The sequence below is a fragment of the Notolepis coatsorum genome, assembly GCF_963971535.1.
Source record: "Notolepis coatsorum genome assembly, chromosome: 10".
Lineage (NCBI taxonomy): Eukaryota > Metazoa > Chordata > Actinopteri > Aulopiformes > Paralepididae > Notolepis > Notolepis coatsorum.
In genome coordinates, this window is record NC_140174.1 from 33,025,434 (window position 1) to 33,038,547 (window position 13,114).

Genomic DNA, 13,114 nt, shown 5'->3' on the forward strand with positions numbered 1-13,114 from the left:
CAACACGCTCATCACAGACGAGCTGGATGTAGCCAATTACTTAAACATTTTCTTCACAAACATAGCCACAACACTGGTAAACAAACTACCTTCCCACTCAGGGCATTATGGGGTAGAACACATAGTAGCATACTACAAGAACCTAGGGGCCCACAAAGACGACTTCAAACCGGAAATGGTAACAACAGATGAGGTACTAAAAAAACTGAGCGCCCTCCAACCTAACAAGGCCACTGGCCATGACAACATCCCCTCCAAATTCCTCAGAGACTCAGCAGCCGCCATCACCCCAGTCATCACACACATAATAAACCTCTCCATAAAACAGGGACACGTCCCTAAGGACTTCAAAATTGCGAGAGTAACACCCCTGCACAAAAAGGGCAGCAAATTAGACCCAGGCAACTACCGGCCTGTTTCTATCCTTACCTCCATCTCGAAAGGCATGGAAAAGATAGTATACGAACAGGTCGAAAAGTACCTTGCGGAAAAAAATCTAATCTACGAATTCCAATCTGGCTTCAGAACATCCCACTCCACTGACACATGCCTTCTCTATTTAAACAATCACATCAAACAAGAGGTGGACGCGGGCAAATAGCATGGTCATGCTGGACCTACAAAAGGCCTTCGACACTGTCAATCACACCATTCTGATTGACAAGCTAAAAGCAATTGGTTTTGATAGTCGATCAGTGAACTGGATGCAATCCTCCCTGGAGGGGAGAGAACAGATGGTGGAGGTAAATGGTACCCTATCCCCCCCCCCCTCCCAGTGAGCTGTAGTGTTCCACAAGGAAGCATACTAGGACCGCTACTGTTCCTAATTTATGCAAATGACATGTCGTCAGCTTGTGACTGCAACTTGTTCCTGTTCGCGGACGACTCAGCCCTGCTGGTCTCTGACAAGAACAAGTTACAGGTTGAAAAAACCCTCAGCTCGGAACTAGGCAAAATCTGCATATGGCTCACTGATAACAAACTATCATTACACCTGGGCAAAATAGTCCATTCTCTTCGGTTCAAATAACAAACTCAGCAAGACCGACGGCTTCTCAGTTACAGTGGGTGACAATATTGTCACAAGGAAAGATGAAATTACATACCTAGGTTCCTTCCTAGAGGCAAATCTTTCCTGTGACAAAATGGCATCCAATGTAATAAAAAAAAGTCAACCAACAAACTCGATTCTTGTACCGGATCTCCTCTCTGGTAAACAAGAATACCCTGAAGACTCTGGCAGGAGCACTCATTCAAGGGTACTACGACTGGGGCGGCTAAGTGGCGCAGTGGGCAAGGCGCTCGCCACTAACGCAGGAGATGCTGGGTTCGGGCCCAGCTCTCGACTTTGCTACCAGCTTGGCTGGTTGTTCATACTAACACAATTGGCAGTGTTAGGGGTGGGAAAGCTGGTGGGTGGGGATTGGACGTTGTGGACAGCGACTCCTACAGGTCGGTTGGTGCGCCTGTACAGCAGAATCAGGAAGTATCGGGGGCAGCGTGAGCCTCCCACGTGTTACTCCTCGCCACTGAGATTGCGCTGTTCAGGTGAAAAGATGCGACAGCTGCCTCCTCGTGTACCGGAGGGGACACGTGATGCAAGGCTTGGTCCTCACTGTAGCCGGCCAGTGGGAGGCATAGTCTAGCAACGTTCGAGACAGGGGAGGGGAGAATTGAAGGGAGAATTGGCGAGGTAAAATTGGGATGAAGATTTTTTTTTTTTTTAAATAAGGAGAAAAAGCGGATAAAAAAAAGGGTACTACAACTATGCTTGCACCTCATGGTACCAAAGCACCTCAAAGGCGCTAAAAACTAAATTACTCCTAGAACCCACCTCACCCCTGCCCACTTTGACAAACTAGGATGTCTTAGAGTAGATAGATTACAGCAACTTGCAATGGGCCTGGTCTACAAGATACACTACACGACCAAGGTACCCATGTACATGTCAAAATACTTCCCAAAGGTCAGTGAATACCACGGTCACAACACCAGAGGGAGCTCCACAAATCATGTTAAACCCAGATTCGGCTCAAACAAGGGACTAAACACGTTTCGCAATTATGCCACATCAATGTGGAACGCCCTACCCAAAGCTGTAAAGGAATGTGAATCACTACCCACTTTCAAAACCACTCTCAAAGAACACCTACGGGAGACTGCAATTCGAAACTGGCCCCTGTAAATGTCCTAACCCAACCCCCTCCAATGTACAGTAAATGACCAAGTATGGTTTCGTCAATATTCCAATGTACAGTTTTGCTTGTACAGTTGTACAGTTTTTTTTAATCTTCGATCATTGAAGATATGTGTGTTTATGTCAGTTAGCTAAAATGGATTGTGGTAATGGGAGTGGCTTATCGCAAAAAAGTTTGCAGCTATTGTGAATTTGCACTTGTTTTTCTACTTTGCAGCTTGGCCATTTAGTGACTGACAACCCTCACACAGGGGTTTCAGGCATTAGCTCAGGGTATAGTTGCCCCCCCCCCAATGGAACTTTGCCCCTTCTAGGATATCCAGTTTGATAATGGAATGGTAATTCCTGGAAGCTAATTCTATGAAGCATGTTTTATTTAGTTTTGGAACCTGTTTCTAAGGGACTTACCTAATCACTCCACTAAGAAAGTGCTGTAAAACCTCAGAATTATGGAATTAATGATGGGACCTTTGTTCTCATTAGACGAACACTGACGTATCTGTTTTTGCTTGTTTTTGTTTGTGTGCAAACACTTCCTGAATGCACCAAATTGGAATGACTATTCATTCAGTTCAAACTGCCCGATTATGTCTTTTGCCAAAATGTCTACAATGAAACCGCAAGCGGCACTAATGAACATCAGACTTTGAAGTTGTCCAATTATGGAATCGGCTGGAAAATGTGGGTGTTTTTACCCCATATCAAACAGGCTATTGAGGGGACGCCTAAGTATTGATTATTGATTGGTGGACTCTTTTTTTTTAGATTTTTCACCATAAAAGTGTATAAACCCAACCCTTACCTTACAAACTAAAAATAGCGATGAAGATGTTTTTCAAAGTTAAAGCCTCCCAGTCAGGACCAGCAGAAAAGCTGCCCCTCAGCCCTGACTGTGTATTCTATCATTGATCCAGGCCCTCCTCCTCCACTGAGACCAGACAACAATGTGGCTCTGTCTCCCTAAGCCTTGGGTGTTGTGATCTGCTCTGATTATTGCTAAGCGGCTTTAGGTGGCCTGCTGAGTGGAAGCACAGTATTTCAGAATGAGAGATGGAGTACTCTTGGATTTTAGTACATTCAAGAGGGGGGGGGGGGGGGGCAGGCATGGGGGTTGGGGTGATCATCAGCCAGGGGCCTGTACTCTGGAAGATCTGTTATATTCTATTGGCTGTTACGGCTGTTCAAAACAGTTTAGGATGAGGTGTATGGGGGGGGGGGGGGGGGGGGTGGGGGGGGAGGCATGCAACAAAGTCCAGTGTATATTGTATTGGAGTTGACATCCCATTAGCCTACATGAACATATCTGATATACTGTACAGTATATAAAAAGATATACATGCATATACATATTTTATTCTGTAGACCCCATACTGTGATTTGTAGTTAATCCTTGGGCTATATTTCACTCCCCAGCTAGAAGGCTTTGTCTTGGCATAGTTGGAGTGAGGGATTGAAGTGAGGATAGGGGGAAGAGAGTGGATGTTGTCTTTACATGTGTGTGTGTGTGCGCGTGTGTGTGTCTCCCCCCCCCCCCCCCCCCCCCCCCAAACTTTTCTTTCATACGGTGGTTTCTTCCAAGTGAAAGTGGGTTGAAAGTGTGATTGATCGGTAGTGGGAGTGGCCGACCTTGGCATGGAACCAACCCCATAAATTTAGCCATGGGGCTAAAGTGTTGAGAAGAGAGGGTCAAGAGATGATGCAGGGTGAAGTGTGTGTGTGCGTGTGTGCACGTGTGTGCGTGTGTGCACGTGCGTGCGCGCATGTGTGTATGTGGACCTGCAGTGCACATCCTCCGTTACTCCTCTTCTTCAGATCCCACACCAGTACAGTATTTGTGTAGAGAGCAGCACTTGACTTCAGACCGGTTGTCATTGCGAATCAATTGATCACCAGCTTGGCTGTTTATTGATTCATAGACAGTCAATCACCAGCGTGGCTGTTTATTGATTCATAAACAGTTGCTTGATCGCCAGCTTGGCTGTTTATTGATTCATAGCCAGTCAATTGAATACCAGCTTGGCTGTATATTGATTAATAGCCAGTTGATTGATCACCAGGTTGGCTGTTTATTGATTCATAGCCAGTCGATTGATCACCAGGTTGGCTGTTTATTGATTCATAACCAGTTGATCCTCAGCTTGGCTGTTTATTGATTCATAGTCAGTCGATTGATCACTAGCTTGGCTGTTTATTGATTCATAGCCAGTCGATTGATCACTAGCTTGGCTGTTTATTGATTCATAGCCAGTTGATTGATCACCAGGTTGGCTGTTTATTGATTCATAACCAGTTGATTGATCCTCAGCTTGGCTATTTATTGATTCATAGTCAGTCGATTGATCACTAGCTTGGCTGTTTATTGATTCATAGTCAGTCGATTGATCACCAGCTTGGCTGTTCATTGATTCATAGCCAGTCGATTGATTGCTAGCTTGGCTGTTTCTTGATTGATGGGCTGGAAAGTGTGTTGGGCACATTCCAAAGAATCAAAGGAGAGATTGGTAGCAGACACACACACACACACACACCAGTGCCCTTTTTTTTAATCTGCTCACTACTCCTAATGCCTTTGCTTAAAGCAATGGAACACTCGCACACCGCAGTATAGCTGTCACTGCATTTTCATAGGCCAAATGGGCGGGGGAGGCTGCAAGTAGTTTGCATATCGGAGAGATGACTGAACTGCCTTATAGAGTCCTTTTTATGAAAGGGCAGAACTGCACCATCTCTCTTGTGTGTCCGTCTGTGACTGTTAATGTTTGCCCCCAAAAGTCTGTGACCCCAAAAGTCTGTGCAGCTAAATTATTATTATTTTAATTTTTTTTACCTAAATCCCCCATTTTTATGTGTGGCAGTGTGTGTTACATGTGTTTAATATTTTTGTGGATTTGAGATGCAAAGGGCTGTTGGATTGCCCCCCTCCTCACCACCATCAGCTCCCCACCACCCTGCTTCATGCCTAAGTCCCCCCCCCCCCATCTCCCAGTGAGTCTGTCAGATTGTCAGATGACCTCAGCACTTTCTTAAGCCGCTATTATCCCATTAAAAAGCACACTTGCTATGTGTGACCCACTACGATGAGTTCGCTGTCTAATGTCCATAAGTCCACTAATGCCCCTTTACACCCCGTTCTGCTCAGTGTGAGGCTGCGACAACATGCGTTGCCTCGACACACATCACATAGTAGCCTATACAGGGTTTATCCCACTTGCCCGTGTCGGCCAGTAGACTGGAGTTCTACTTGCCCCTAGAATTTATTAACCTTTATTTACCCAGGGTAGGTTCTCTGAGCACGGATGCTCTTTTTCAGGTATGCCCTGCTTCACATTCACACAGTTCCATTCACACCTGGGAGCTGCCCAGTACAACCACAGTCTGCCACCGTTGGCCACTGAGCAACTCCACTGGAACATGTTAAAATAGTAGCTCTACACTCCAACAGCCATCACTGATATAGATTGTCTGGTCAGGAGAGAGAACCCTAGACATATTTCTTTTTTTTGTATCTACTTTTTCTCCTATTTTTCTGTATTTCCCCCCCATCCCAATTTAGTCGTTATGCCAATTCCCCCCTCCCCTTCCTGGTTGTTGCGCGCATTTCCCCCCCACTTGCCGGTCTAGGGAGCTCTGAAGTCTATCGGATGTTTCCTCCGATACATAGGAGACAGCCAGCAGCCTCTTTTCACCTGACAGCGAGGACTCTCACTGGGGAAGTGTAACGCGCTAGTTTTTCTTTCTTATATTTGTCGGACCATGTGAGACCCATGTTCACTGACCAAAACACTCTATCAGTGATGGCTGTTGGAATGTAGAGCTATTTAACACTTATTTTAACAAATAAACACCACTTACAGCACCTTTTAACAAGTTAATAATGATACAAAATCACAAAGAGGTAAACAATTAATTGATTTGAAGGGAAGTCCATGAGGCACAACCAGAGGGGAGAGAGGAGGGTGGGTCAGTGGGTCAGTGACACAGAGCAGAGAGCTAAAGACACTTTGTTCTCCAAGCCAGTGACCAATCTGCTGGACCAAGTGAAACCTCTAGTGGCTCCAGGCCTCCAGACAAGTGCTGTTGAACCCTGCCTTGTGACTACAGCAGACAGGCCCGCTCTGTAGAACCCTGCCATGTGGCCGCTCTGTAGAACCCTGCCTTGTGACTACAGCAGACAGGCCGCTCTGTAGAACCCTGCCTTGTGACTATAGCAGACAGGCCGCTCTGTAGAACCCTGCCTTGTGACTATAGCAGACAGGCCGCTCTGTAGAACCCTGCCTTGTGACTATAGCAGACAGGCCGCTCTGTAGAACCCTGCCTTGTGGCTGCTCTGTAGAACCCTGCCTTGTGACTATAGCAGACAGGCCGCTCTGTAGAACCCTGCCTTGTGACTATAGCAGACAGGCCGCTCTGTAGAACCCTGCCTGTAGAACCCTGCCTTGTGACTATAGCAGACAGGGCCGCTCTGTAGAACCCTGCCTTGTGGCTGCTCTGTAGAACCCGCCATGTGGCTACAGCAGACAGGCCGCACTGTTGAACCCTGCCCATGTGGCCGGCTGGCCGCTCTGTAGAACCCTGCCATGTTGGCCGCTCTGTAGAACCCTGCCATGTGGCCGGCTGGCCGCTCTGTAGAACCCTGCCATGTGGCCGCTCTCTGTAGAACCCTGCCATGTGGCCGGCTGGCCGCTCTGTAGAACCCTGCCATGTGGCCGCTCTGTAGAACCCTGCCATGTGGCCGGCTGGCCGCTCTGTAGAACCCTGCCATGTGGCCGCTCTGTAGAACCCTGCCATGTGGCCACTCTGTAGAACCCTGCCATGTGGCCGCTCTGTAGAACCCTGCAATGTGGCCGCTCTGTAGAACCCTGCAATGTGGCCGCTCTGTAGAACCCTGCAATGTTGCCACTCTGTAGAACCCTGCACCCTGCCATGTGGCCGCTCTGTAGAACCCTGCCATGTGGCTACAGCAGACAAGCCGCTCTGTAGAACCCTGCCTTGTGACTACAGCAGACGAGTGCTGCTAATGGAAGCTGTTTGGCTCGTTTATCTTGAATTAGCCCTCATTGCTTTAAAGCTCTGTAGATCAGTGACAGAACTCTGGAATATGTTCAATTATTCATATTTTGCTCAAAGTATTTCGGACGACTTTCACAATTATTTCCTTCAGGAGGCACTATATATAGCCTGAACTACTGTAGGTTTGTTATGCTAAGGCACTCAATTTGCAGTCAAACAACTTATGTGTTGCATCCCAAGGACTTTTACTTGAACTTGAAACTTGAACGTAAGGTTTTTCTATAACCCTAGTTATGAGTATAGCGAGTGTAGGAGCCATTATGATGGTGGCATATTATTTTATTATTTGTAATATTATTATTGGACACCTGGTGGCGGGTTTTAGATTTGACAGCACTGGTTAGGTATTTAGGGTCACATGTGCAGTAATCAACTAGGACACAGGTAGTGAGGAGCACACCGTTCTTACCAGTAGCTCAGTAACAGAAGCTCAGCAGCTCAGCAACCAGAAGCCAAGAAATACCAAATAAATATAGAATACCATATAATTCCTACAGAACCCACACTGGCAATAAATTTGATGTACAACTGCAACTTCAGCAATAAACACCCCTAAACCTGGAATCACGACTGGACATCCATCATTGCTGTGTCTACTGCGTAAGATCACTCCCTACCATACCTGTGAAGTAACGGGCAAGAGAAAACAGGACATTGGAAATGAAAAATTGCCGTTACAGCGAGCGCTCTGCTCTATTGGAACTATCCCTTTATCCAATCTAATAATGAATAATTTTCTCCATGTACACACCCATCCGCCTGGCCACACCCACCATCAGCTCCTTCCCAAGTCTTTCACCACCGAAGGCGAAGACCACGGTGTCCTCAGTGAGTCAGAGCAGAGCGCTCGCTATACTCATAACTAGGGTTATAGAATAACCTTACGTTATATATCGTATAGCTTACGCTCTGCTCTATTGGAACACAGGAGCTGAGCAGAACGGAAGCTCGACAAATGTACCCGCTGAGGCCCCCCACAACCATCAGAACCGGGGAGGACCCGAGCCCCCTGGACCCCCCTAGAGGAGGACGGGAGGGAATCGGATCAGACTGTGCGAAGAGGGTTTAGCACTCCAAAATGCACAGGGTGAGCAGACCGTGGGACTTACCTTCACACAGTAGGACCCGCGACCACTCAGGCGCGCATCCCACATGCCACTAGGGAACGAACGGGAAGGGGAGGGAGGGGTGAAATAAATGGAGAAGGACCAGGCCACCCAACACAGTGCAAGGTACAACACAGTATGGACCAAGCACATCACTGTTATGGGCAACTCGTAGTGGCATACATATAACACACACATCCACGACATCAATCCCTGCGAAGCCCGGACCGACCCGGCATCCCCCCCCCCCCCCCCCCCCCCGGAAAAGCACAAAGTCCTTCGGGGTACCAGAACAGCAGATCTGCGCCCCGGCGGACAACGGGTTAACTGACCTGGTCCGGCGTGACCAGAACCAGTCCCGCGTCCTAGTCACGCCGCCATTCCCAGTCCTATAGAGGAGGGTAGGTACGCGTGTCGATCTAAAACATCACAGAGTGCGCCACCAAGATGGACAGTACGTGAATGCGCTGCTCCTGGTGGCCCACCTCATGGGCCGTGGGGCAAACCGGTGGAATAATTTTACCCACCCCCTCACCACCTCACCCCTGATACGACGCCAAATGAAAAAACAGAGCCGTGATACCAGGCGCATGGCGCGCCAGATGAAGCACATACTTCTACCTATAGAGTAAAAGCTTTACATCATGCACGCCAGCCACAACCGATAACCTCGTTTGAAAAACAGGTTTCCCACAGCTCTGCTTATGTGTGAAAACTTGCCACTCGTTATTTTTATCATTACCCTTAAGTAAAGAATAACAAGCTAAGAGAGGGACTCAGGCCCTCGATCATATGCCACTATGTACAGCGCTGTAGGGTAACACCCAGCCAGTTGTGGACTCAGACACGTTGTCTAAACGTTACATGAACACACACAACTTCTCATCATACAACAAAAAACCCAGTTCATTTTACTCACGTAAAAAACAAAATCTGTTTTTAGGTAGAGAGAAGACATAAGCCTTGGCCAATGCTAACCTAAGCTATACAAAAGCGACCAAGACAATTTTCACACCACACGTCGTATCTCCAAATGTAGTGAAGTAACATAATTATGTTTTGTTAAACAAAGACATCGTTATTAACCAAAAACATTCGGGAGGGGGAGGAAGGAAGAGTGGAGCAATGTCCTACGGACATCTTACCTGCACCTACGTACGCAGGACGAAAGGCCGCAACACAGGTTGGTCTACCACGTTGACGAGGCCTCTCGCTGGCAAGGCCAGAAGAGGCGATGGCTGGAGCCTTGCTCCGGCGTGACGCCCCCCTCCTGCAGCCGGTCATGGCGCAGGCCCGACGACATCTTCTGCCAGAGATGACATCGTAGTCAGACTGCCAGGGCCCGCTATCCTCACGGCTAGCGCCAATGGTTGTAGCATAAGCTAACAGCTAACTCCAGGCTAACTGATAGCATCAAGCTAACGTTTCTAGCCGAGCGTAGCCGCCAGCTAACGCAGAGGCAAGCTAAGCGGCTTCTACTGAAGCTGTACAACGTGAGAATAGCAATACAGGCCAACACTTCAGACAGCCGCTGTCTTTTCCTCTTCTTATCCGAAGAAAAAAGGAAAAAAGGCAACATACGCCCCTCTCACAGAACTGTGTTTACCAGACACAGCGGCATCGGCAGCATGCCCTTCGTTGTACGCGGGCTGCAGCCGACCTGAGCTCGGAGATATTCTCATAATGAAACACCAAGCTCACCCCCCTCGCGCCGGGTGTTTTTCGTCTTGAAAAGCGGGGCCAGCGCGGCGGCAGAGGGTATCCGTTTGTCCAGAGACCCGGGGAATTGAACCGCAGATTCGGAATCACGGTCCCAGGAAAACAAAGCTATGACTTCACTGAGGAGGAGCCTATGTTATCATGGGGCATCAGACTAGAACCCCCTCCACGCCACCAAGGGGCAGCGAAAAGGATTCTAGCCTGGAGCCGACCTTCGCAAGCTGTGCAGTTGAAAGATACAATGTCAACGCAGCTCCTCTTCTCGTCAACAAACTATTTTGGCACTAAACTCTAAAGTGGTGTATACAGGCACTTTTTCTGTGGTGAAAATAGGGAAGGAGCTGATGGTGTGGCCACGACCCCGTTTATGTAGAGGAGCGGATGTGGGTGTGGCCAGTAGGGGTGGGAATCACCAGTTTCATCACGATACGATACGATATCGATTCTTTGGACAACGATACGATATTATCCGATATCACACAGTCTGCCACGATACGATTCGATCCAGGTGCCTGCGATCGATATGAGACGATATTATATGCCCATTTAACACAATCAGTAACATTTAAATCAACAACAAAAAAAGCCAATGGAAATATCATTTGACATTTTTATTTTTGAGCTCTTCCAGACATTTAAATGAAAAACAATCTATTGTTTTTAATACAAATAGACCTCCTGTTCACTGTTTTTGGTTCGTTTTTCTTTTTTTCGATATTAATATCCTATTCACTGTCACAGAGCTGTATTTTGGCTGGAAAAGGCATATTGGGACTCCGAAGGTGCAGTACCGGCCAGATCCTGTTAGTGGGGCTATCCCGCGAATGCACCCTCCTTCCCAGTCCCCACTTCTCTCTGCCTATGGCTCTGGGTTAGCTTGTTAGCTTACGCTAACGTAACGTTATCTTCGATCTTTAAACGCGACGTGGGCATAATGGAGTGGCGAGGATTGCAAAGCAGGTTAGATGCATTGGACCCGTTGCGGAATAAAACAGCAAGGGACATGTTTTGGGTCACAGAATAGGCACACTAGTCTTGCTCTAGTGACGCTCTAGACGCTACTGCTGTGTGCTGTTGATGTTAAACGGAGTTTCACAACACTGGGCGCGGGGGCGATGACGTCGCCGGATTTTCAAAATAAGAGTATCGCAATATGAATCGATCTTTTTACGTTGCATCGATCCTATTTGATTATTGATAATAGATCGATATATCGATCTGGATCGATGTATCGTCCCACCCCTAGTGGCCAGGCGGATGGGTGTGTGCATTGTGGAGAAAATGATTCATTATTAGATTGGATAAAGGGATAGTTCCAATAGAGCAGAGCGTAAGCTATACGATATATAACTTGAACTTTTTACCAGGGTGCCAATTTGTTCATACAGCCCCTCTATCTGTACTTGTGCTTCTCATCATTGACCCGTCTCAAACTCCGCCTTTTTTTTCTCTCCCTCGGAACGAAGCAACTGTTGTGATTGGGGGATCAAGAAAAGAGGGCAGGGTTTGAGATAGGTAAATTGGCTAATTACAAATTAACCCCTGAGATGAAGAACCGTATAACTCTGTTTTGAAATTGAAAACACACGCGCAGACACATACAATACACACACACACACACACACACACACACACACACACACACACACACAGCACACACACACACACACACACACACACACACACACACACACACACATACAATACATACACACACACAAACACATACAATGTATTATTATTTTATTCTCTGCCCGAACCCGATTGGGCCTGACCTGCTGGGGTTTGGACCGGGCTGTAGCCTAAATTCCCCCCAGTCTTGAATCTGGTCGGGTCGCATTAATTTCCCGTTTTAATTACATTTTGATAACTCTTCAAAGACTTTGGAACAGGCACAGCTTAACCTCAATAACAAGGGCTGTTGAAGCTGGTATGAGTTTTCATTCATATTGAATCCCTTAAGGTGTTACAGCACAAACTGGTGACTTGCTCCAAGTTTGCTGAAACTGTGTGCACTTCTTGCTTTGAAAAGCTAAATATGGCCAATATAAGAAAACAGGTAAAACACAGCTAATCAGTAACTTGGTCAGGTTAATTTCCCTTTTTATTAGAAATTCTGTTTTTTAATCGGGCATTGAGCTGCCTGATTCACTGCTGCCGTGAATGTGATATATCACCAGAAAGTACTCAATCTCTAGTCTTCAACTATGAATGAACACAATACTCTAACTTACCATCTTTAGATAATAAGGTCTGAGGTACTCAAATGTCATTTAAAACTATATGAATACAGAATATGAATTATCCGAATTACATTGGGCATTCACATGTGTATAAGCTACTAGGCAAAAGCAATCAATATTTTAGCTCCATTGTCTTATAAAACGTAATAAACAATAACTGAATTATCACAAGGTTATCTGGGGTAGGTATTTTACAGAGTAAAATCGATCTGTGGGTAGATCTGTGGGTAGATCTGTGGGTAGATCTCGGGTAGATCTCAAGTACATTTGTGGGTAGATCTCACGTAGATCTGTGGGTGAATACAATAGGAGGGAGGCCACAGGTGGGTGGGTAGGTAGGTAGTTAAACTGAACTCAGTGGAAGTCTTGTTTAAAGTTCTCATGACATCACAGCGGCCTTGACCTCTTGTGTCAAGGGTCTTCGCTCAACTGCCTCGTTTCTGTGTCTCATTCTTCTTCTGGGTGTAGTTTGAACTTTTCACTGTCTCTCTCCAAGGTCTCTCTCCCTCCGTCCTTTGCTCAAACTAGATCCTTTTTGTTCTTTTTTTTTGACAATGCATTGCATATTCAGAAGAGGCAGCATGTAGGTATCTTTATAACAACACGCATCTCCCTGGCTGCATGAATCATCCTTTTTTTGTTTCAATTTCTCTTTTTGTTGTTCTGCTTTTTGATGTCTTTTTTTTCTCCCCTGATTTATTCGTCGATATGATTTTCTTTCATCACATTTCTATGTTTCTCAGCCGTAGTGATGTACATATTGATGAAATAATTAAAGA

General features: G+C 46.6%; 1 protein-coding gene across 2 annotated transcripts in view; it reads left to right on the forward strand.

Moving 5' to 3' along the window:
• Positions 1-13,114, forward strand: part of baiap2b (BAR/IMD domain containing adaptor protein 2b) — a 136,156-nt gene that overhangs the window by 70,089 nt on the left and 52,953 nt on the right. The window lies entirely within an intron of this gene.